A 21,921-nucleotide genomic window follows, 5' to 3' on the forward strand; every position below is an offset into this window, starting at 1 on the left:
TATGCAATTGTTTTATTTGCTTATGTATTTGCTAATCCCTCTTCAGTGGTTTTTTGCACATAATACATGCTCAAAAAATATTTATTGAATGAATAAAGTAAGCTCCCGTCTATCAGAGCTCATGCAAAGGGCTTTATTTGTATTATCTCATTTCATCCTGTCTGTAATCCTCTCCGATAGGTTCTATTACCACTGTTTTACAGACAAGCAAACTAAGGTTTAGAGAGATTGGAGACGTGATCAAGGTCACGTGACTTCCTAGTAAGTTAATTGGAGACTAGCCATCTAGAAACTATTTCTCTTCACCACCCGCCGCCACTCAGGTCCCAGTCTCATCAACTCTTACTTGAATTACTTCAGTGGCCTACTAACCAGTCTCCCAGCTTCTACTGTCGCCCCCAACAGTCCTTCTGAAAGAGCAATCTGGAGTTCTTAACTCAGACCAGTGCACGTCTCCCCTAAGCTTCAGTCCCTCAGTGCTGTCCATTTCTCTCAGAATATAAACCAAGGGCACCTCTTGGCCCCCACACACTCTCCCCTGGCTTGCTCATCTCTAGCCACTCTGGCTTCCTCCTTGTCCCTTGAACACACTGGGCAAAATTCCACCTCGCTTATTTCTCCTTGGACTGCTGTTCCTCAGATAGCCACATGGCTCACTCTTACCTCCTTCCCTGGGTTCAAAGGCTGAGCATCATCTAAAGAAATTGCTCCCACCCCTGCATTCCTGCTGCCTCTTAGCTCTCCTCCCCAATAGGATTCATCTACCCCCCTCTAATACTTTTTCCTTTTTTTTTTTTTAGGTGTTGATGGACACAACCCAATGCCTTTATTTTTATGTGGTGCTGAGGATCGAACCTGGGTCCCGCCTGTGCTAGGCGAGTGCTCTACCGCTGAGCCACAATCCCAACCCCTTTTTGCTTTTTTTGATTATTTATTTGTTTATTGACTGTCTTCCCCTCTGCAGAGGATGCAAGTCCCATTAGGTCAGGGACCCTTGTCTTTACTTGTGTGTCCTGGCCCCACACCGATGCTCAATTAAGCTTTTCTGAGTAAATGGTAAAATGGTGGAATGAGGCTATGAAACCAGGTGACTTTTCTCCAGGCGCTCTTAACTAAATCAGGAGGCAGTGTTGTGTTGTTCAGGGATTATCTCCATGACCGCTGCTTTCTACTATTACCCAAGCCTGAATGAAGGCTCAGCCTCGCACACCTGTGAGGTCACTTAGCAGGCATCTTACCGTAGTTACTTGGCTTCCTTATCTCTCTCTTCCAAGGACAGATTTTACTCTTGTATTCCCCAAGTCACCTCTGCCTGCCTCACTGAGCCATTGTTCTGACAACAGTAACATCCCAACACTTTCCTCTATAAAAAGCACCAGCAAAGGCAGCAGTGGACCCAAGGGCCCAGGGAAGGGTTCCGGTAGGATCCACTCCTGGAGAGGCTGTCCCCATATCAGTCTGAGCTTGGGTCAGCTGCCTTCCTGCTGTCCCACCTGTAGACACAGAGTGGAACCAAACCACATGCCTTCCCACTTCTTCACCTCACATCGCTTTGTAACTCTGTGGCTGCGAACTTCTCAACTGTCCTGTCAAGTTTCATGATAAAATTGTACTTCTAGAAAGCAGATCCCACCTGTGCTCTGGCTAATTTCTTCTTTGGCTTTGTACAAAAGGTGCTATGTTTCTGGCTTTCCTCAGGCCCCAAGCACTGTATGTGTGCATGTGTTTAAACAAGTTTAGATCCCATACATTTCATTCATTTTAAGCACACAATGAAATGGACTTTAAAAATTTCACCCAGTTGTGCAGCCAACACCACAATCCAGTTTCAAAATCAATCCCATCACCCCAGGAAGGTCCCTCATACTCATTTACAGTCAGTCCCCACCTTACCTTATTCCAGGCATCCACTAATCTACTTTGTCTCTACAGATTCACTTATTTTGGACATTTAATATCAACGGAATCATTCCACAAGTCTGACTTTTTCTACTTAGCATAATGCTTCTGAGTTTCATCCATGCTGAAGTGTGTACAATATTTTGTTCTTTTTTTATACAGTATCCCGGGTGTGTGGTTATAAATGGGATTAAATGAACAGTTCTGGTCAATGGGTCCTATGCAACTCTAGGTGTCTCCTGGAGAAGTCCTAGACCCTGGTCACAGGGCTCCCTCAGCTCTCTGAGGAACCTTTCTGCAATTCTGTCTTGGTAGGAGGCCAAGTCTTTTGTAGTGGGCATCAAGGTACCTTAAAGATCCGATGTCCTCAAATCAATGTCCTTTAGAGGTCCTGGGTCTCCTTATTAGACTGAAAGCTCTTGGCAGGGAGAAACTGGGTTTTCAATTGCTCCTGTCTTTTCTCAGTCTCCCAAGAGCAGTGCTGAGAAGAAAGCAAGTGTTTGATAGATGTGTGTGTGTGTGAAGCAGAGACACAGTGGAGGGACTGCAGATAGTCCCTCCACTCCCTCTCCATTCCTTCAGCCTCACTGCCTGGTGCCAGCTGTGCACTTTAGGGCTGCAGTACTGCACAGGTGTACAAGAAGAGGGTGGCTGTGCCACCTCCTCAGGGGCTGTGTGTCACGAGCCATTCGTGGATTGCATGTGGGTCACTGAGCATGGAAGCCTCGTGGATAGAGACATTTGGTGTCTGGGAATAACCAAAGGACATTTCCTCTGGTCAATTGCCCAGGGAAAATGTGAATCTTTCCCGCTCTGCAGTGGCCCAGCCCACACAGCACCTAAGATGGTATGACCTGCAGAGATGTCAAGCAACTTGCTGACTTCAAGACATCAGGAAGCAAGACTCTGCCCTTGAAACCTTGTCCCTGCCTTTGAGGTATCCCCTTAAATAAACCACCAGAGCCATTTTTTCTTTTGTCTAGTTCCAGAACCCATAGACTAGATCTATCAGGGACTTCACATTATGGAAATATATTTCTGAGTATCTGGTTTTGTTATTTATTAATTATCTGAGATTATAAGTTTTAGGGTGGCTTGGATTCTCCTGCACAGAAACAAGAACCCCTTATTGAGACGCTGGCCGTCATCCTCCCCTCAGAAAGCCGTGGACTCAGATATCCCTCTAGTCAGTTCCGCAGGATACACAGAAAGAGTACAGTCCCCTTCCAGTGGGTTCTCATTCTGGATGACTTTAGACAGGGTTTCCCTTCTGCAAAAGAGGGAAAATGCGTACTCTACATAGCCATGAGGATTAAATAAGATATCTGTAGCATACTCCCATTCCCTCTCTTTTCTTAGCCCTAAGTCCAGAGATGAATGAGATGGTGTCATAGCTTTAGTGGTTTGCTAAGAGTGGTGGTCACATGATGCTAAGGGTGTTCCCATCTCAGTTGGAAGCATTTAACCTGTATCAGAAAGGTATGCCAAGGACTCTGAATTCGACTTTGATCTTGGTGAGATGTTGCAAGACACAGTGGCAGATGGGAAGCTGGATGTGTTTCATTTGATGTGCATAATTGAAGTCCCTAAAAGAAAGTGCTTGTTTTGACTTTTATGCTTATTGTTAACATTAATAGATTTTGAGATTTCATATTCTAATATGGATTTCTGATTTCCTTCAAAAAAAAAAAAAAAAGAACAGAAGATCTGGCAATCGGGTTTCATGTGTGGAAGGACAAGCACCCTCTAGCTCCGACTAGGTGAGCGTTCTTCACCCATGCTCCTTCACACTGCCAGCCTGGCTCTGAGGCTCTTGAAACCAAGTCCCTTTAAAATATGATGCCCAGCAAGGATCATTCCTGGAATGCACAAAGGTTAAGTAAAGCAGGTGAGTTGCTCAGAGATGCAAATTGTCTGCTTGTTGGAAGGGTGGGGGGGGGCGGGCTGTAAAACTGCTTTCGTCTCCTCTTATCCAATGCAGCATGTAGATGCTAAAGAGAGCCTGAAGAGGGGGGCAGAGTGGCTGAGCTTGACCTAAACTTTTGGCTAGGATTTAGAATAGGGAGGTTTGCTTAAGAGCAACTGTCCTGACTGCCCTTTACTTACTAGAAGACTGTGCATGTAAAGTGCTCAGCTTGCTGCCTGGCACAGACACAATGACACTCATGACACACTGACAGCCAGTGTCATTGCTGTACCCATCACTAACCCTTGACTTCCTGGCACATAACCAGCAACCTTTCCTTTCTTTAGTCCTGACCCTCTAATGGTCACCTCCCCTGCATCTGCCTCCTAACCTCTTCCTAATGCCTGGCTCACTCATTTGCAGCCCTGTTAAACTAGCACTAGATGTGCTAGTGTCGTGATCCTGCTTCTCTTTCATGAGTAGCAATAAAGTCACTGAAGGGAAGCGAGCCTGCCCGCTGGCCTTCTGAAGAGGAAGTGGCAAGACATCCCTCTCCACCATGGTCAGGCTCTGTGTGGGAAGAGTCATCTCAGCCCAGAGCTGATGGTGTTGGAGAAGTAAGGAGGACAAAGATGCCCGCAGCATGGGAAGAGTAGGGACATTGGTGCCAGCTGGAAAGCCACCACTTGCTCTCTGTCCTGAGACAGAGGGGGCTGAGCAGGAGAGTGCCTGCTGGAATTCTCCTCCTGGAGACAGCTCTGGTGAGAGGCCTGCTCCCAAGTTCTACTTCTAACTAGGAACTGAATTGACAGGCTCTTGCCACATTTGTGAGCAAGTGAAGAGATGGGGCCTGCTCTGAGGTTATCAAAAGGCCAATGTACCATAAATGCAGCTGGTTATTCTCCCTGGTGGTAGAAAACCAACAGCATCACCAACCATAAGTGTGACCTTCCTCCTCTACTTCTCTGTTGGGTTTCTCTTCTTGCTTGTTTTCTTTGCACAGTAGGCAGTTCAGGAGGCTAAGCCCCAAACAAATGCTTCCTTCCTTTCTGAGGTGTCACAGCTCTGTGAGCCCAGATGTACAGCCTGTATCTTTTTCCCTCCCAACCCCAGCCCATCTGTTCCACAAAGATGAACCCTAAAGCCCCTTTAGGTAGTGGGGGCCTAGCCCCAAGTGCCAGAGAGAAAATTGCCACTTTTTCTCTTTCCTCCTACCATGTGATTGGCTTTGAGCAAAAGCTAATTCTAGGCAGCCTCTGTCAACTTCCTGAGGTTGATGTCTACCATGATCCTTTTGGGAATGTATGCTTCCCTGTTACTGGTGGGGAGAGAATCTGGGGAGTCCTGAAGGCTGAAACAGGGGCAGAATCTGAGAAATGTTGGGCTACGAGGATGCTGCGCCTTCTTCATCACTGTCTCATCCTGGGGACACAATTGCTACCACCATGATGGTGTCCTACTTGGGATGGGGGTACAGGGAAGGTACTTCGCTGTTGTGTGCACTGATGCGTCATGATGGGACTCTTCCCTCTTACTTGTTATTCAGGACCCAGGGTTGTGCCAGCCCAACACACATGGGTGCTCTGCTTTACCCACCCCCTTGTGGAGATGATAGTATAGCTAAAACACTCTGTGCATTTACTTTGTTTGACCAGGCATTTTAGTATCTTTACTAACTCATTTGCTGCTCATAATAAAGTAGGCAATATGTTTCCTTCATCTTTCAAATGAAAAAGCAGGCTTAGAAAGGTTAGGTGAGTTGCCCAAGGTCCCCCAAACAATAAGTAGTAGAGCTGAAATTTGAACGCAGAAAACGAAACTCCAAAGCCCCCCACTCCTATTGCCATTTCCACATCCTCTCATAAAACTGAGGGCCTGAGGAAGGCCAGAGGTCTATACAAGGATTTCCTTGGGGCCTAACCACGAGCAAGCCCTCTCTAGGGAAGAGAACTGGAGGCAGCTCTCTGGTCCCCTCAGTTCTAGGCTGGTGGGGAATATGTTGATTTCAATGAGAATCTGGCATCTGGCACTTATAACACTAAGGCATAGCTGAATGCAGCAGTGCACACCTGGACTCCAGCTACTCAGGAGGCTAAGGCAGGAGGATCCCAAGTTCAAGGCCCGCCTGGGCAACTTAGCAAGACCCTGGCTCAAAATAGAAATAAAAATAAGAGGCGAGTAGTTAAGCACTTTCCTAGCATATGTGAGGCCCTGGGTTCAATCCCCAGCTCTACCAAAAAAAACAGAACAAACACACACACACACACACACACACACACACACACACAGAGGCATCTGTCTGAGTTTTCAGATCAGAAAGAAAATCCTTTTGGCAAACTCCTCAAGAGAGCTAGCCTCTAACCAGCTCCTGGGGCTCATGATCTGGTAGAGACAGTGAACTCTTGTCTTCACCCTGTGTCTCCCCTGCCCCCCACCACCCCCACTTTTTACTCTGGAAAGGCCTTCTCCTGGGCCTTGACTAAAGAGTCCCCACCCTGAAAAAGACCAACCACTGAGCTACAGATCAAAGAACATCCATCACTTTCCTGACCCAGGGCAGCCTCAGTTGGCACTACCTGAGCCACTCTGCCCCCAGAAAACCCCCAGGCCAGCTGAGATGAGTACCACCTGGCAGACTCCGGCCTGCAGCTCATGGGCCTGTATAACCGCCGCTCTAACTGCACCAAACCTTTGATCTAAAACTGGATTGTGCTTATGCACTCAGACTACACATACCAATTCTCATCAGAAGCTTTTTTCTTCTGGCAGAGTATGAGCCGAAAACACAGTGCTTTTTTAAACTCAGTTTTTGTCACCCTCTTCAAAAATCTGAGACCTGAACTCTTATTCCCACCCAGTCAAACCTTTAACCTCCGCTTCCTCTGTTCTTCAGCCTTCCTTCACAGGAAAACTGCTGACAAACTGCCCCGCCCCGTGCACTCTCTTATAAACATGGGTTTGCTTTTACTGTTTACAAAAGTAAAATATGTCCAGTGTGGCTTGAGATGCCTTACGAAGACAGAACTGGCCCACTGTACCCATGGACGAGAGAAGGGCAAGAGTCGGGATGGAGGCAGAGGTTTTTAGTCTGCAGCTGTGGATTGAGAGAAGACTGATGGAAGGAAATTTCCAGTAGGAAACTCACAATTCCACTTCCTGGAAAAGGGTATCCTATCAGAGAAAATCTGAGAGTTCCCCAACCCTCCTAAATGGGGGGTGAGGGGCAGTTGAGGGACACTTTGATCCCCTGTGTTTGCACCCTCTTTTGCTGCTGTGGATCAACAAAGGTCAGAAGCAGCTTCCATCAAACCAGAAGACCCTGGGGCAGCAGGGGAGACAGAGGCCCCCGGAAGGGGTGTGTGCGCCTGAGCCAAGGAGTAACTAGAATTTGGGAGAACTGGCCCCTGGAGGAGCCATTTTACCAAACACAGAGTAGAAACCACACAGATCAAAGTTGCCCGATTAGGGCTGCTCCTGGCCCAGGAGCAGGCTGCGGTACCAGTCAAGTAATGGGTGTTAAAGTTTCCTCTTGCTAAGGAAATACCTCAAGTACAGGAATCTTGCTAATGACAAAAAAATGTCAGACACAGGTAAAGTGGTAGGGGAGCCTTTGGGGGCAGTGGGAAACTTCTAGAGCCTTGCAAGTCAGACTTCAAAGTTCCCTCCTGTATGTAGGGGATTTTGAGAAACCAGTGCAAATGATGCGAGTTTTACTGCACTGTACTTAGAGGTGAGACAGGCCCCATTTGTTTATTTCTCCAAAAAGATCACTTTGGGCACTTGGTGGGGGGAATAGTCAGTCTTGTTTATGATTCAGATGTCTTGTCATTTCAACATCGTCTTACACATACTTGTACACGCACAAGGATTCTGCAGAAGTCCTGAGACCTCAGGGCACAAGCAGGCCAGGCAGGAGCTACAATAGTCCAAGAGGTCAATCCTCTTGTCTCTCACATGTTGTCACCCCAGAGGCTCAGGGTGACTCTCAGAGAGAGGTGGGGGAGAAAGAGATAGAAAAAAACAGAAAGAGAGAAAGAGAGAAAGAGAAAAGAAGGAAAGAAGGAAGGAAGGGCGGAAGGGAGGGAGGGAGGAGGAAGGAGGAAAGGAGGAGGAGGGAGGGGGAGGGGGGAGAGAGAATTACAGGCCATAGAGCAGCTGCCTGAGGCCATTTTCTCCACACAGAGTGCCAAATATATTTCCCAGACATGCTTGAAAATCTCTCTCCTCAAGGACCCAGCTCCCTATGATGGGCTTATGTTTCCAAGTTCTGGGGGAAATTTTCTACTGCATCCTCCACTTTGGGCCCTACCACACAAAAACAAACTCAAAGCACAGGCCAAAGAAGTCTAAAAACCTCATTACCTTTTGGGAGTAGGGATGGGAGAGGAAAATAAGACAGAGCAAAACCTCTATTGCTTTCTGGATAAGTTACCATTACCATGCTGACTGAAGCCCTCAATGTCTAGTCGGGATGCTGAACATTTCAGAAAGAGGGTTGTCCTCCCCTCTTTTTGTAGGTGAAAGCCATGGAGAAAGAAGCATGAAGTGCAGAAAGAGGAGACATACATTAATGCAATCCACTGACATGCGAGCCACCGGCTGTCAAAGTCCCAGAAATATCTCAGAGAATCAGACAGCCTCCTGCAAATGGTACAGAGGATGACATGGAAGAGGACAGGCACAGTATTCAGGCCTCCTCAGCCTATGGAGCTACTTTCCCCAGAGAGAGATAATTGGTGTGGGCCCACTACGCTGCAGATATTCACAATGGTCACACATGTGGAGGAAGGAGAGCAGGGGAGACCAACTTGGTGGCCTTAAGAGCTCTCTTTCTATACAGGTCCTTGGGTACTGTCTTCTTATAAAATGCTACTTCCTACGTTTTTTCAGACATCCCTCCTAAACCTAATTGCTCCCATACTGCCTCTGATCTCGCCTCCAGACTGCTGGCATCCACTTCCAATTCTTGGCTCAACCCCATGAGCTTGATGTTTAGGCTCATCTTGGCTTTCCAAGCTCCCCCAAGCAGGATTCGAATCATGGTTCTCTCTTCTCACACTGAAGCCCCAGGTTCTTCCTGCTAACTCCCATTCTCTGGCTGGCTGCTAAGAGCACAGCCTGAGACAAATGCATGCTATTGCCTCTAAAGTCAAGGCCAGGCAGGTGTCCTTGTGCCAAGCTTCTGTCCATGCTTGACATGACAGCTCTGGCTTGCTGGGTCTTTCTGTGGCTGGGCTTCATATTGCTCTTTTCCAGGGATTTGGGCAATTATTCTCTACCAATTACAAATTACTCCTTGCTCCATTGAGGGGAAGAGAAGAGACCTTTTCAGTGCTGGGTCCCTCAGTCCCAAGATACTGGCCCGCTGCCAATGGTACCATCTACCCCTAAGGTTAACAGCACCCTCTGGTGGCCATGATGTAACTGCAACTGAGGACATTATTAAATTTATTTTTGTAGTTTTATATATTCTACTTATTCTAGTAATTTTGAGTAAATCTATAAAGGTGGGCATTATTATCATCACACCTTTACAGATAAGGAAATAGGCACAGAGATTAAGCAATTTGCCCAAGATTATACAGCTAGCTAGGACTACAGCCTGACTCTGAGCCCAGAAATCTGGTTCAAAGCAAAAGACAGTAACTACCCACCCCACTAAAACCCCCCAATCCTCCTAGAGAAATTCTGGGGCAAATGTGCATCAGGCCTCCAGGTGGGTCATGTGGACCCCATCCTCATTTCACACTTAGCAGGTAAGATGAAAGGAGGACAGTACTTCTACTGATTGAGCAAGACACTGCTCCAAGACTCCTTAGGTTCCTGAGCATTAAGCTGCATAGTAGGTGGCCTCAACCAGCATAAGATGGTCACTGTCACAAGCTGCGGGTCAGGCTGGGGGAAGAATAGTCAGCTCCTTGTCATGAGGTCACAGCTCTTTGGCCAAGAGAATGAATGCCATGACCTTGAACTACGTACTAGAAAGAACTCGGGGATATATTTTACAAAGAACTCATCAGCTTCATTTTCCTGGGCTACTAGGCCACTCTGTGAAGGGAGAAGTAAGGCTCACACTCAGCTGCCACCCTAGACCAGCAACTTGAAGGAACCACCACAGAGCTCAGTAACCTGAAGGGGTGCCCAACACCAGTCAAGGATCACTGTATCACGTGAGGGGCAATGTCAGATTCATCATCTTCCTCTACCAAGACTTGGCCCCAGTCTGAGCTACATGAGGTCCCTGTTGTCTGAGGCTGGGGCCTGTGACAATTCTCCTGCATTCTTGGCTTTCTTTCCATTTTTGCTAGCTATATACCTGGAGCCCTGAAAACCTCATTCTACCCGCTATCCCCATTGCAGGAATTGTGGAAGAACACAGCCAATATCTATAAATCCCAGCCCCAGGTAGGTGCAAACTTACATTTCAACAATGAAGGCCCACAGCTAAAAGGATTTTTCTGAGGAAACCAAATCTTTAATTTGCATCTCTATTATATTAGAAAGGATTTAATTTACAATTACTGACAAGATTTTGTGGAATAGAGCCTTTCAAAGATTGACAGAAGGGCTCATGAAATGGGTAAACAAATCTTTCTCCAGGATTGCCCCCCCCCCTCTTTCTGCTACACAATCTGTGAAGTTAACTGCCAGTCCCCCAGTAGCTATTGATAGCAAAGTGAGGGTTGCCAGAGAGTTTGTCCCTCTCCAGAGGAAAAGCCCAGTGTTCTCCACGGGAAGAATAGGGTGGGGACAGAGTACTAGGGTGAATGTTTATTCCTGTTGATGTTATCTTAAAACATAAAGAAGCCCACAACAAGACATCAGAGATTCTCTTAATTTAGTGGTTCCCAAACTGGGATTCCCAAAGGTAACACATTGAGCTATTTGGATTATTTCCAGTACCATATTTCATCTAATCTGAGGCTCTGTCAATGTAAAATACAGCATTATTTATGTACTGCTGAGGAAAAAAAAGGCTGTCCTTTGAACCAACTGCCGTATTCCTAAGATGTATCAGGTTTAGAGATGTTTAAAATGTGAAAAGTAGCTTATGTTTTAGAATCAGTGAAATATGGTGTGTCCGTGTTGTTAGGGTGAAATGAATCGCTCCTTATAGAGTGCCTAAAGCAGTACTCAACAGACAGGGTTCAATAAATGTTAGATATTAATATTAATTATTTAAATATCTTGGCTATTCATATAGTTAGGATTTAATCCTAAGAGAAATAGGAGGCCAGATTCAGGGAGAATAACTCACTTTCTCATGACAGAACAGGGAGGTAGAGGTTGAGTTGGTTGGTTACGAGGAGACTGAGGGTAGGTAGACTAGACAGATGGACTAGGAGGGGCTGGGTGCACATACTCCCTCTCTGCCTCAGGGAGCACCTGTAAGTCACCGTTTGGAATCAGGCTAGAGAACTGGAGCCCCTGCAAACTGGAAGTAAAGCCCAGCAAGGAAAGTTTGGGTGAAAATATTCAAGAAATCTGTATTAATACCTTTAAAATGGGGTTGTGAACCAAGAGCACACCTACCAAGAAAGGGTCCCTCACCATCCAAAGAGTAATTGTGTCCTTGGTGGTGCTGGGCATATTGGAGGGATTGCCCCACAAGAAAAGGGAAAGATAGGCTGTGCTGTGACACCTCCATCCCCCATAGGTTCTTTGTGACTCCTCATTCCCTCCACATCCTTCTTCAGCATCCCCTCTGATCCCATACTCCATGCCACATTGCCCCACGTTGTCACCTAGGACTTCCTAGGGTCACGAGTTAGAACCCCAAGAATTTGTGAAGAGTGGATGCCTTCAGCCAGAGCAAGGAGGGCCCAAGAGGAAGACAGCATGTTAGCCATCTACTCCTACAGGACGAGGCCAGCCAGTTCCCAGCAGCAGCCCTCTCCAAGTCAGATACTTGTTGCAGAAGTCATCCTCCCACTGTGAGCTTTTCTCTGGCTCAGAATATGGAGCCCACTCCTGGTGGCTAATTCCAGACCTTCACATGGGCAGGCCTGTTGAGCATGAATAACAGGGGCCACAGCCAGTATCTCATTGCGGGGGTTCTTCTTCCTGCCCAGGAGGATGTAAGCTACCCTAAAACAAAGTCTAAACTAATTAGTGAATAACAAAACACAGATAGTCAGAAATATATTTACAAAAGCAGAGCCCCTGATCTAGTCCACATGGGTTCTGGAACTAGACAAAAGGAAGATGGCTACAGTGGTTTATTTAAGGGGATACATCAAAAGCAGGGATAAGGTTTCAAGGGTGGGGAGTCTTGCTTCCTGATGTCTTGCAGTCAGCAGGGATCGACATCTTGGCAGGTCACGCCCATCTCAGGTGCTATGCGGGATCTTTGGCAGAGCTTGACGGGGAAGTTCACCTGCATCAGGTGGTCAGTCGCTGTGGGGGTGCCCCAGGGAGTTCCCAATGCCAGACTTATCCCTTCACGAGGATACTGTGTGCAACACAGTCCACACACAGCCCACGGAGGGCTTGTGACAGATGGGTATACAGTAAAGGGGGCCAGGTTAACTTCAGTGTAGCTCTATGTCAGGGAGAAAAACCTCATTGCAGCAGTGAGACAGTCTGAGAGAAAAGCAATGGCCTTTGCTACTACCCAGCATTTGGCCACGGGCTGTCACAGCTACAAAGGCTTGGCAAGGGGACTGCCTGTGCTTCCTGTCCGCTGGCCATCAGGGCTCACAAGAATTCATTCACCACTTACCGGTGCACAACCCATCTCAAGCACAGCTCTTCCTCTCTAATGCCCCCCCCCCCCCAGAAAAGCATAGAAAAACCAATGAAAGAAGGGCCAATTGTTTCCCATCAAGCCTTTGGTGTCCATAGCTGACTTGAGTTAAATCTCTTCTAGAATAATATAAAAGGAAATGAATTCCTCAAGCAAACCATTTTAAGACAGTACCACTTGATTCAAACTAAGTGTTAGGAAATGTCAGAGAGTTTACTTCCTCTACAAACAATTGTTCTCACATCTCAAACTTAAGATTTATGATTTTCAAACCTCAGGTCACCTTTGAAGTGTGAAGGCTGTAAAACAATAACCTCCCATCTCTTGAGACTTCTAGCAAATTCCCCAATTTCTATCCCTCTCTGGAAGATATTCATTGCACATCAAAGAGAGACTTTGATCAAATACATATTGTTTTGGGTTCAAAGTTAGACATTGTTTACTTTCTTTTTGACCAGTGTAAGTCATACATGCGCATGAGTACACACAAAAATATCATCCCGGTTTTCTTGACTTTTTAAAAATTTTGCCCAAAGGTGAACTCTACTTACTGTTATTTGCTTCAAAATATTTTTTTTACAAGACTTGTTCCCAAAGTTAGACTTTTAACTCTTTACTGTAAATAAAAGGTAGATATTGCTATCATCTCTTGCCTAAACAACAACAAGCATCTCCCTCTACCCCAAATTCTATTTATGCTTTTATTTTTCTCCTTTATGTTCTTAGGTCAGTGTTCTTTGAAACTCTACCTCTTCAACAAGCATAAATGAACCACTTCTCTCCTCTCTCCAAGGATCTAAGAATGCCAGACTGGCTGGAGTTTGTGCTGAGAGAACTCTATGAGGTTGCTATGAGACAAAGGTCAAGATGATGTCCTTTAGATCACTCAGAAAATTACGAGTGGAAATGTGCACATCCTTAAGGATCAGAAGAATACAACCCTTACACTTAAAAAAAAAAAAACTGTGGTTAACAGCTTGTTGAGTTTAATGTATATACCATAAAATTCAAGATTCATGATTTTAATATATTTACAGAGTTGTGCAGTGATCATAACCTAATTTAAAAACACATGCAACACCCCAAAATGAAACCTGGTGCTCATACAGTCTCCCATTCTCTTTCCCTCCAGCCCTAAGTAACCACCAATCTAAGATTTGCATTCTCTGGGCATTTCATACAAATGCCATCTTATAGCATGTGTGCTTTTTGGGTCTAGTTTCTTTCATGAGCATATTTTTGAGGTTTGTCCAGGTTGTAGCATATATCAGGACTTCATTTTATTTTTCAATTGAAGTGAAATCCACACAATATTAAATACATTCACAATGTTGGGCAATCTTTATTGCCATCCATTACCAGGACTATCTTTAACTTATAAAATGGAGACATTATCAATTAAATAACTTCCCATCTCCCTTTCTCCCAGCCCCTGGCAACCACCAGTTCTACTTTATGTTTCTATTGTCAAGTAGTGTCCCATTGTAAGTCTATAAAGCTTTTTTTTTTTTAATATCACCAACTGATGAACAATTGGACTGTGTCTTCTTTGACTGTTGTGAATAAGGCTGCTAAGAGTATTTTCATATGCATTTTTTTTGTATAGATATGTGGTTTTATTTTTCCTGTGTAGTCACCTTGGAATGGAATTGTGGGTATGAGTTTCCTGTTGCTGCTACAACAAATTATCACAAACTTAATGGCTGAAAATAATGCAAAATTATCTTGGTTTTGGAGATCAAAAGTCAAAATGGGTCTTACAGATTAAAATCAAGGCATTAGCAGAACTCTGTCCTTTCATGAGACTTCATGGGAGAGTACATTCCTTGTCTTGTCCATCTGCCAACATTCCTTAGTTCATGGCCACATCATTCCCAGCCTTGGCTTCTGTTGCCTTATCTCTGCTTCCACCTCAGTTTGTTTATAAGGATCCATGGGATTACAGTGATCTAGAATAATCTCCTTGTCTCAAAAATCTTAAATTAATCATATCTGTGATATCCCCTTTTCCATGTAAGAAAAAATATTCATGGGATCTGGGAATTAGGATGTGTACTTTTTGCAGGGGAACTGGGCTATATGGTAATTATATATTAAACATTTTGAGAAACTGAAAAAGTATGTTCTAAAGTGGCTGCACCATTCCTAACAGCAACAGATGAGGTTTTTTTTTTCCTTTTTTTTTGGGGGGGGAGGTTGTTACTGGGGATTGAATCCAGAAGTACTTTACCATTGAGTCATATACCCAAGTCCTTTTTTATTTTAAGACAGGGTCCCATCAAATTGCTTAGCTGGCCTGAACTTGCAGTCTTCTTACCTCAGCCTCCCAAGCTGCAGGGAGTATAGGTGTGCTACACTGCTCCCTGAAAGTCATAATTTCTTTACAGTCTAACACTTGTTCTTATCTGTCACATTTATTATCAAAATCCTAGTGGGAATGAAGTGGTCTCTGGAATTTGATTTGCATTTCTTTAATGAGTAATGATGTTGAGGATATTTGCATGTGCCCAGGATCATCTGTACCTATTTGGTTTATTTTCATCAGGGACAGGGGAATGGTAGAGATAAATGCACCACCGAGCTTTCCCATTGTGTGCTCACCTTTCTCACCCATGCCCCCTTCCTGAACCTCCACCGTCTCCCCATGCCATGCTACAAAACCAAATATCTTTTCAGTTTTCTAGTAGTATCCCATTGTGTGGTGATCAGCCTTTTTTTATATCACCCATTGATGGATATTTGGATAGTGTCCTCTTTGGCTACTATAAACAATGCTGTTTTGAGTATTTTCACTAGGCACTCCAGTTCAGGAAGGTGAAGGGCTATGGAGGAAAGGCGCCTGGCTTAGGCTTGCTTTCTTGTTGCCACCAACTGTCCCTCACATTTGATAGTTGCCATTTCACAGCTGCCAGTACCAAATGACTATAAGGAAAAGGAAACCCTGGTTCAGACCCAAACCACAGCACCTTATTTCAACCCACAGCTGGGCCTGTTAAGCCCAAGTGGCAAAACCCAGCATATCTCTCGCCCCTATTTTCACCTCTCCTTTCCCATCGTTGTCAGATAATTTGGCCTATAAGACTTTTGCTCTGGGAAGTATATGATCATTTTCTTTCTGGTCAAATAAGTGGTGCTATGAATATTTCTTGGACAAGAGAATCCAACTAAACAAGGCAGATGGCACACATATAGGTACCTCTCTTCCTTAAATTAAAAAAAAAGCAAAAAAAAAAAACCCACTAAAATAATAGTAAAACCAAATGTTTTTTTTTAGGAGGTATAAACCAACAACAGCAAAGAGAATTGTAGAAGAAACCACCATATATTCAGATGTTGGCAATACCTTTTTTTTTTAAATGTAAAATCAGTAGAGAAGAGGAAACTGCCATTAGAGAAAGGTGGAGATCCTGTATGGGAGACTGAGGAAGAAGTAAAATGACTGCCACCATGGAAGGCCCAGACTTGGGAACACTAGTACCTCCTACAGCAATGGAAGAAGCCAGAAGACAGTTGAACATCTGTAACAGAAAAGACTATCGTGGTAATTTTTTTTTCTTAAGAAAAAAATGTTTGTCTTCCTCATCCTAAGAAAAAGCAACACTCAATCACCCTTGGTCTATCTTAAGGAGGATTAAGATATAGCCACATTTTTCCTGCTTTGCTATAGTCAGACTCATGTTGAATATTGCCCACACTCCCTTGTCTGTGTTCTCTCCTCCTTCCAAGTTCTTGTCAGTCTAGACTTTGCCTTCTCCCTCCCATCCCTCCCTAAAGTTTCCCTTGCAGTTGCTAATCCAGGGGGTACACAGAGGACCATGAAAGACTGGATCTCTCAGCAGCCCGGAACGTTCTTCACTCTCTTCTCTTTCTTGAGATTCTTTTCTGCCCTTGGTTTCTGAATCTTTGCACTCTTGTGGGGTCTGGCTTCTCCTTCATGGCCTTCTTAACAAGTTCTTCCTTTAGGGAAAAGGTCCCCTAAATGTTGCTTCTCTTGCGATTCCATCTTGATCTGGTTTCACTCTGCCTACTAGACCATCCACCTAGATACCTACTAGAAACTACACAAAGGTTTTTCATGGATGAATTAAACTCAGCTGAACTTCTCATCTTCTCAACCATCTTCTATTTCAGAAAAAGGCACTGCCATAGAAACCATAACCCTGACTTCTGTCATTTTAATCTTAAATGTGCCCCAAAGGCCCATGTGTTAAAGGCTTGGGTGGGGCCTGGTGGGAGGTCTTTAGGTCTTTGGGGAATGCCCTCAAGGATGGTTATGGAACCCTTGTCTCTTCCTCTTTCTCTTTCACTTCCCCAGCCATGAGGTGAGGGGTTTTGCTCTACCACATCTGTCGGCATCCTGATAAGCATATCATTTTCAGCCTTACATTTTAAATGGCCTAAGAACAATGGGCCAATTGATCATGGATAGGAACCACCCACACTGGAAGATAAAACAAACATTTTCTCTTTATTATAGTAACAGAAAGCTAACATGGCGGTACTCTTACATGTCTCTCTCCCCGTCACTGTTCTGCTTATCACTACCTCACAAATTATTCCAAAATGTATATAAGCCACCACCTATTTTGCTCCTGGTTTTGTGGGTCAAGAACTCATGAAGGATCCGGCTAGGCAGCTTGTCTCTGATCTGTGTGGCATCAGCTATGCATCTGAGGTCAGAGGATCCACTTTCAAGATGTCTTTTTCAGTCACATGTCTGACACTCTGTTCTCCTTGATCTCTTTACCTTCACATGGCTTGGCATTTTCCAGGGTCTCTCCACATGGCTTAGCCTTCTCAGGGTAGTCACATTTCTTAAATAGAGGCAGGGTTCTAAGAGGGAAAGTGGAAGACTCCAGGCCAGCTGGGTACTACAACTGGAATTGGCACAGTGTGACTTCTTCCATATTCTATTATTCAGAGTAGTCTTGGGGCCCATGCAGAGGTGGGAGGTGGAAAAAGCCTCCATCTCTTGATATAGATGGAAAACATTATGACCATCTGTGGAAATACCATCCGCCACGTTCACCCACACAATTCATTACCAAGTCTTATCCATTCTACCTTATAGATAATGCCCAAGTGTATTTACTTCTCTCCTTCACCACTGTCATTGCCTACAAGTCACAATTTTTTCTCTCCTGGACTTCTGTCTTAGCCTCCTGACAGATTTCCATGGTACTTTCAAGGTCTCCTCCATTCTCTATGTAATTGGAAGAGCTATCCCTTTAAAAGAGCTATCCCTTTAAAACTTATGTTTCTCCTTATTTTTGAAACTTTTACAGGGCTCCCTATTGCACTTAGGAAGATTATAACAACATTCACAAGTCCTTTTATGACCCTCTCTCCACTCATCTATCCTCATCTCTCACCCCACAACTTTTTACTCGACACTTTAGGCCGATGGAAAATTTTTCATTTCTTGAATTCACACTATCTTATCTTTCCTCTCCAGGCTTTTACACATTCTCGCCCCTCTTCTACCCTATCTTTATCTAGTTATCTCCTCCTCAACCTCAGCCTTTAGGTGTCAGTTTAAAATCTACTCTAAGTAAACTTTCTTAGACTCCAAGACTAAGTTATTTAGTCCTTCCATACCCTTGGCACTCCATATGTACTAATCCTGTGCTAATTATTACTCTTAAAAATTCATCACCTTTTGTATTTCTTTGTTTGATGCCTTTTAATCTATTCTGTATATAAATGCACCTGTATGTAAGTACTTGTTCTCTATATAAGTGTACCTCTAGTGTCTGGAACATTCCTGTCCATAGTACATGCTCACTAAATATCAAATAAAAGAATCTTCCTTTTTATAGTTTATTTTGCTATGAACTGATAGTGGTGTGTTAAATCTCCCATTAAAATTGTGGCTCTGTAAGTGTAATATTGCCTTCCCTGTTTAATTTCCATTTACAATGGAACTTTTTGTTTTTGTTCTCCCTTCTGTTGTTTTTAATTTCTTATAGAGGTGTTTGGTTAGATCTCTTTTAGACAGTATGTATTTTGATTTTAAAAAATAATTTGGTCTGGACTCAGGCTTGTCAGGGACAACAGGCTCTGTGCCGGATGCTATGTGCTTCAGGTGAAGAATTCTCCATCTGGAGGGTCCCCCAGGGTTAGTTGGTGACCCAGCAGAAGCCAGAAATGATGTGGCTTCACCTGCTGAGCCAGGTGGGAGCAGGATGAGTAGGAGAACATGTGCCAGTCAGGAGGGCTCAAGGCACTTGGGGACTGTGACCCAGAAGAGAGCCACCTACCTCAAGCTGTCACCACTGTGCTTCTGTCATGCTACGTTTTGTGCTTGAAATCATATATTTCACTGGGAAGACTAAATATAACTACTTCTAACGAGTAACTGAAAAAATTACAAGAGAAGCCGACTATTTGCCATGCAAAATATCATTTGTCCCAAAGACCAAGGACAGCAGGGCACTGAGTGGCCGCCATCACAAGCCAATCATCAGAAGGTAGCTCCAGTAACAAAATCCTGGTAACAAATTTATAATGACTACTATCAAGATTTACAAGGACAAATGCATTTTACGAGTGGTGATCTGAAATCAGTAACGCATCAATAAATGTAACAAATTTAGGGTTATCAGATAATGACACATATCAGCTGCTGGTGTTGAAATTAAGAAGATTTGGCTTACACAATTAAGCTTTTGGGTACAAGATGTTGCATTGATGGATCAGAGGAGTTTTAAAATACATTTTTAACCAAAATAGAAACCAAAACAAAGTTCATTTCCATTATGATATGAATGGCAAAAATTGTCTAGCTCACAGAAAATTCCTCTCTCATTCCTATCTCATCACAAAAAATAGAAATATTTGAAGCGAAGGATATTTTAGTTAGATTTATTTAATTATTTTACACTGTATATGTATCATGGTTATCAGAAAGGATCTCACTCATTATATCTATCTATCTATCTATCTATCTATCTATCTTGGGGTACCAGATATTGAACTCAGAGGCACTTGACCACTGAGCCACATCCCCAGTCCTATTTTGTATTTTATTTAGAGACAGGGTCTCACTGAGTGCTTAATGCCTTGCTTTTTGCCAAGGTTGATTTTGAACTCCAAATCCTCCTGTCTCAGCCTCCGGAGCCATGGAATTACAGGTGTGTGCCACCTCACCTGGCTCCATTTATTTTAAATGCTACTAATAAATACTCTGGCACACAGTCAAAAACTGAATGGATTTGAGCAGTGCCTGCTATGCCAGGATACCTGGATGTTGTTTCTCCTTCAGCAATGTTTTTTTTTTCCCAATTCTGGGGATCAAACCCAGGACCTTAGCACAAGTAGACCAATCCTCTACCACTGAACCCCACCCTCAGCTTATTTTTTCTCTTTCAAATACAGCGTTCAGTTGGGGGCTATTATAGCAACTTTGCTTGCTCTAACATGAATTGATCTTAGTATTTTTTCCACCCAACTTTATTGAGGTATAACTGACAAAAATTATATATATATTCAACATGTTTTGATATGTGCATATATTATAAAGTGATTACCACAATCAAGCTAGTTAACATCCATCACTTCACACACTTACCATTTGGGGTATGCAATAAGAATACTTAAGATCTACCTAGCAAATTTGAATTATTAGTTATCATCACCATGCTGTACCTGAGAGATCCAGAATTTATTCATCTTATAACCAAAAGCGTATACTCTTTGACCAACATCTCCTTATTTACACCTTCCATCACCACCCCTGGAAAGCACCATTCTACTCTGTTTTTGATGCTGACTTTTTAAGATTCTACGTGTAAGTGAGATAATTCAGCATTTGTCTTTCTGTGTCTGGCTTCTTTCACTTAGCGCCATGTCCTCTGGGTTCATCCACGTTGTCAATCTTATCTTTCACTGCCCTTAAAAGCACAGAGAAGGGCTGAGGATATAGGTCAGAGGTAGAGCACTTGCCCAGGATGTATTAGGCCCTGGGTTCAATTCCTGGTACAAAAAAAAAAAAAAAAGAAGGAAGGAAGGAAGAAAAAAATAAAGGTGCAGAGAAGAAAAATATGTGCTATCAAGGAACACATACCTCCTCCCTAAAGCCCTACCTCCAATGTCAGAGGCTACATTGGCTGTAAGTATTTATCCTTGTCTACTTCCAACATGGAAGGAGTTTCCAGGACTTAGTTTCATCCACGTGTCAAGGGAGCACTTTGAAAGTGCTCAGGGAACTATCCCACTGCTAACATAGCTGTCCCTATATAAGTAGAATAAACTCAGGACGGTTCTAGCACAGAGGAAGGATGAGGACAATGCAGAGTCTTGGTACCTTTCATAGATGATTTCAAGTGTCTTCTTCTCTTGAAATATGGAAACCTATTATAAATTTTACCTGCCTCAAATATAGACTGAAAAGAAGTTCGTAAGAAGCAGAAAGAAATGTACATCAAAAGTTTTGCTTCATTATACTGAACAGTAAAGGCATTCAAGTTACTAAAGATAGATTCAAATTACTAAAGATAAACTGACAAAAAGATGGATTTTCTTTAAGAGGTTGATTTTATAGTCTTCTAAATAGCAATATCTAAGTAACATACATTCCTAAACTTGCCCTCTTGAATGTAATTCCTGATGGGCACTTTCTTCGTAGACTTAAAATAATCGAATACATTTTAGAAACCGTGTCCTCTGTGTATTTCATATTTCAAACTTGGGAAGATGGACAGTTGTCGTTGAATGGCAACATGTATCTTGTAGTTCTAGAAAATCAAGTTGAACTTAGAAAAAGCTTGAATCTTAGTTTGGTGAAACTGATTTATTCTGCTAAAACAAAGTAGAGGACAAGAAAGGGAATGTTGGCCAAAAGGCACAAAGTTTCAGCTAGACAAGTTGACTAAGTTCTGAGGTTCATTTTACAGCATGTAGACAATAGCTAATAATAATATATTGAGTACTTGAAAACTTCTGTGAGAGTAAACTTTGCCCATTCTCATCACAAAAAAATAGAAATATTTAAAGTGATGGATATTTTAGTTAGATTTATTTTATTATTTTATTTACACTGTACATGTATCAAAACGTAAGTATACACATATCAAAAGTTGTACACCATAAATATACATAATTTTGATTCGTCAACTACACCTTTCAAAAGCTATGATGGGAGGATGACAAGAAAAGAAAGAAAGAAATACTCTTAATTGCTAAATGTGTTAAATACTCTTTAATTAGAAGAAGGTGGATTTGTCATATTTTCCTTAGGACTATGAGGGAGTGTGGGTATGGTAGAATGAGAAAACAGTTTCTTTCTGGTAAATAAGTTCTGCAATAAATTGTTTCACTAGCTCTCAAACCACTTGCCTCAATTTTGATAGGAAGTTGGTTCCTTTAACCT

The 21,921-nt window shown here is 43.3% G+C and overlaps 1 long non-coding RNA gene across 1 annotated transcript in view; it reads left to right on the top strand.

Annotated features, from left to right (window-relative positions):
* Nucleotides 1-808: 808 nt before the first annotated feature.
* Nucleotides 809-21,921, top strand: part of LOC124097520 (uncharacterized) — a 41,260-nt gene continuing 20,147 nt past the window's right edge. The window contains exons 1-3 of the long non-coding RNA XR_006853257.2: nucleotides 809-2,836; nucleotides 3,597-3,787; nucleotides 15,826-16,092. This is a non-coding gene — a long non-coding RNA (uncharacterized LOC124097520). The remainder of the gene's footprint in view (nucleotides 2,837-3,596; nucleotides 3,788-15,825; nucleotides 16,093-21,921) is intronic.

Source organism: Marmota monax, unplaced genomic scaffold (assembly GCF_021218885.2).
Source record: "Marmota monax isolate L192 unplaced genomic scaffold, Marmota_monax_Labrador192_F-V1.1 WCK01_AAM20220418_F8-fsc00020, whole genome shotgun sequence".
In the NCBI taxonomy this organism is placed as follows: domain Eukaryota; kingdom Metazoa; phylum Chordata; class Mammalia; order Rodentia; family Sciuridae; genus Marmota; species Marmota monax.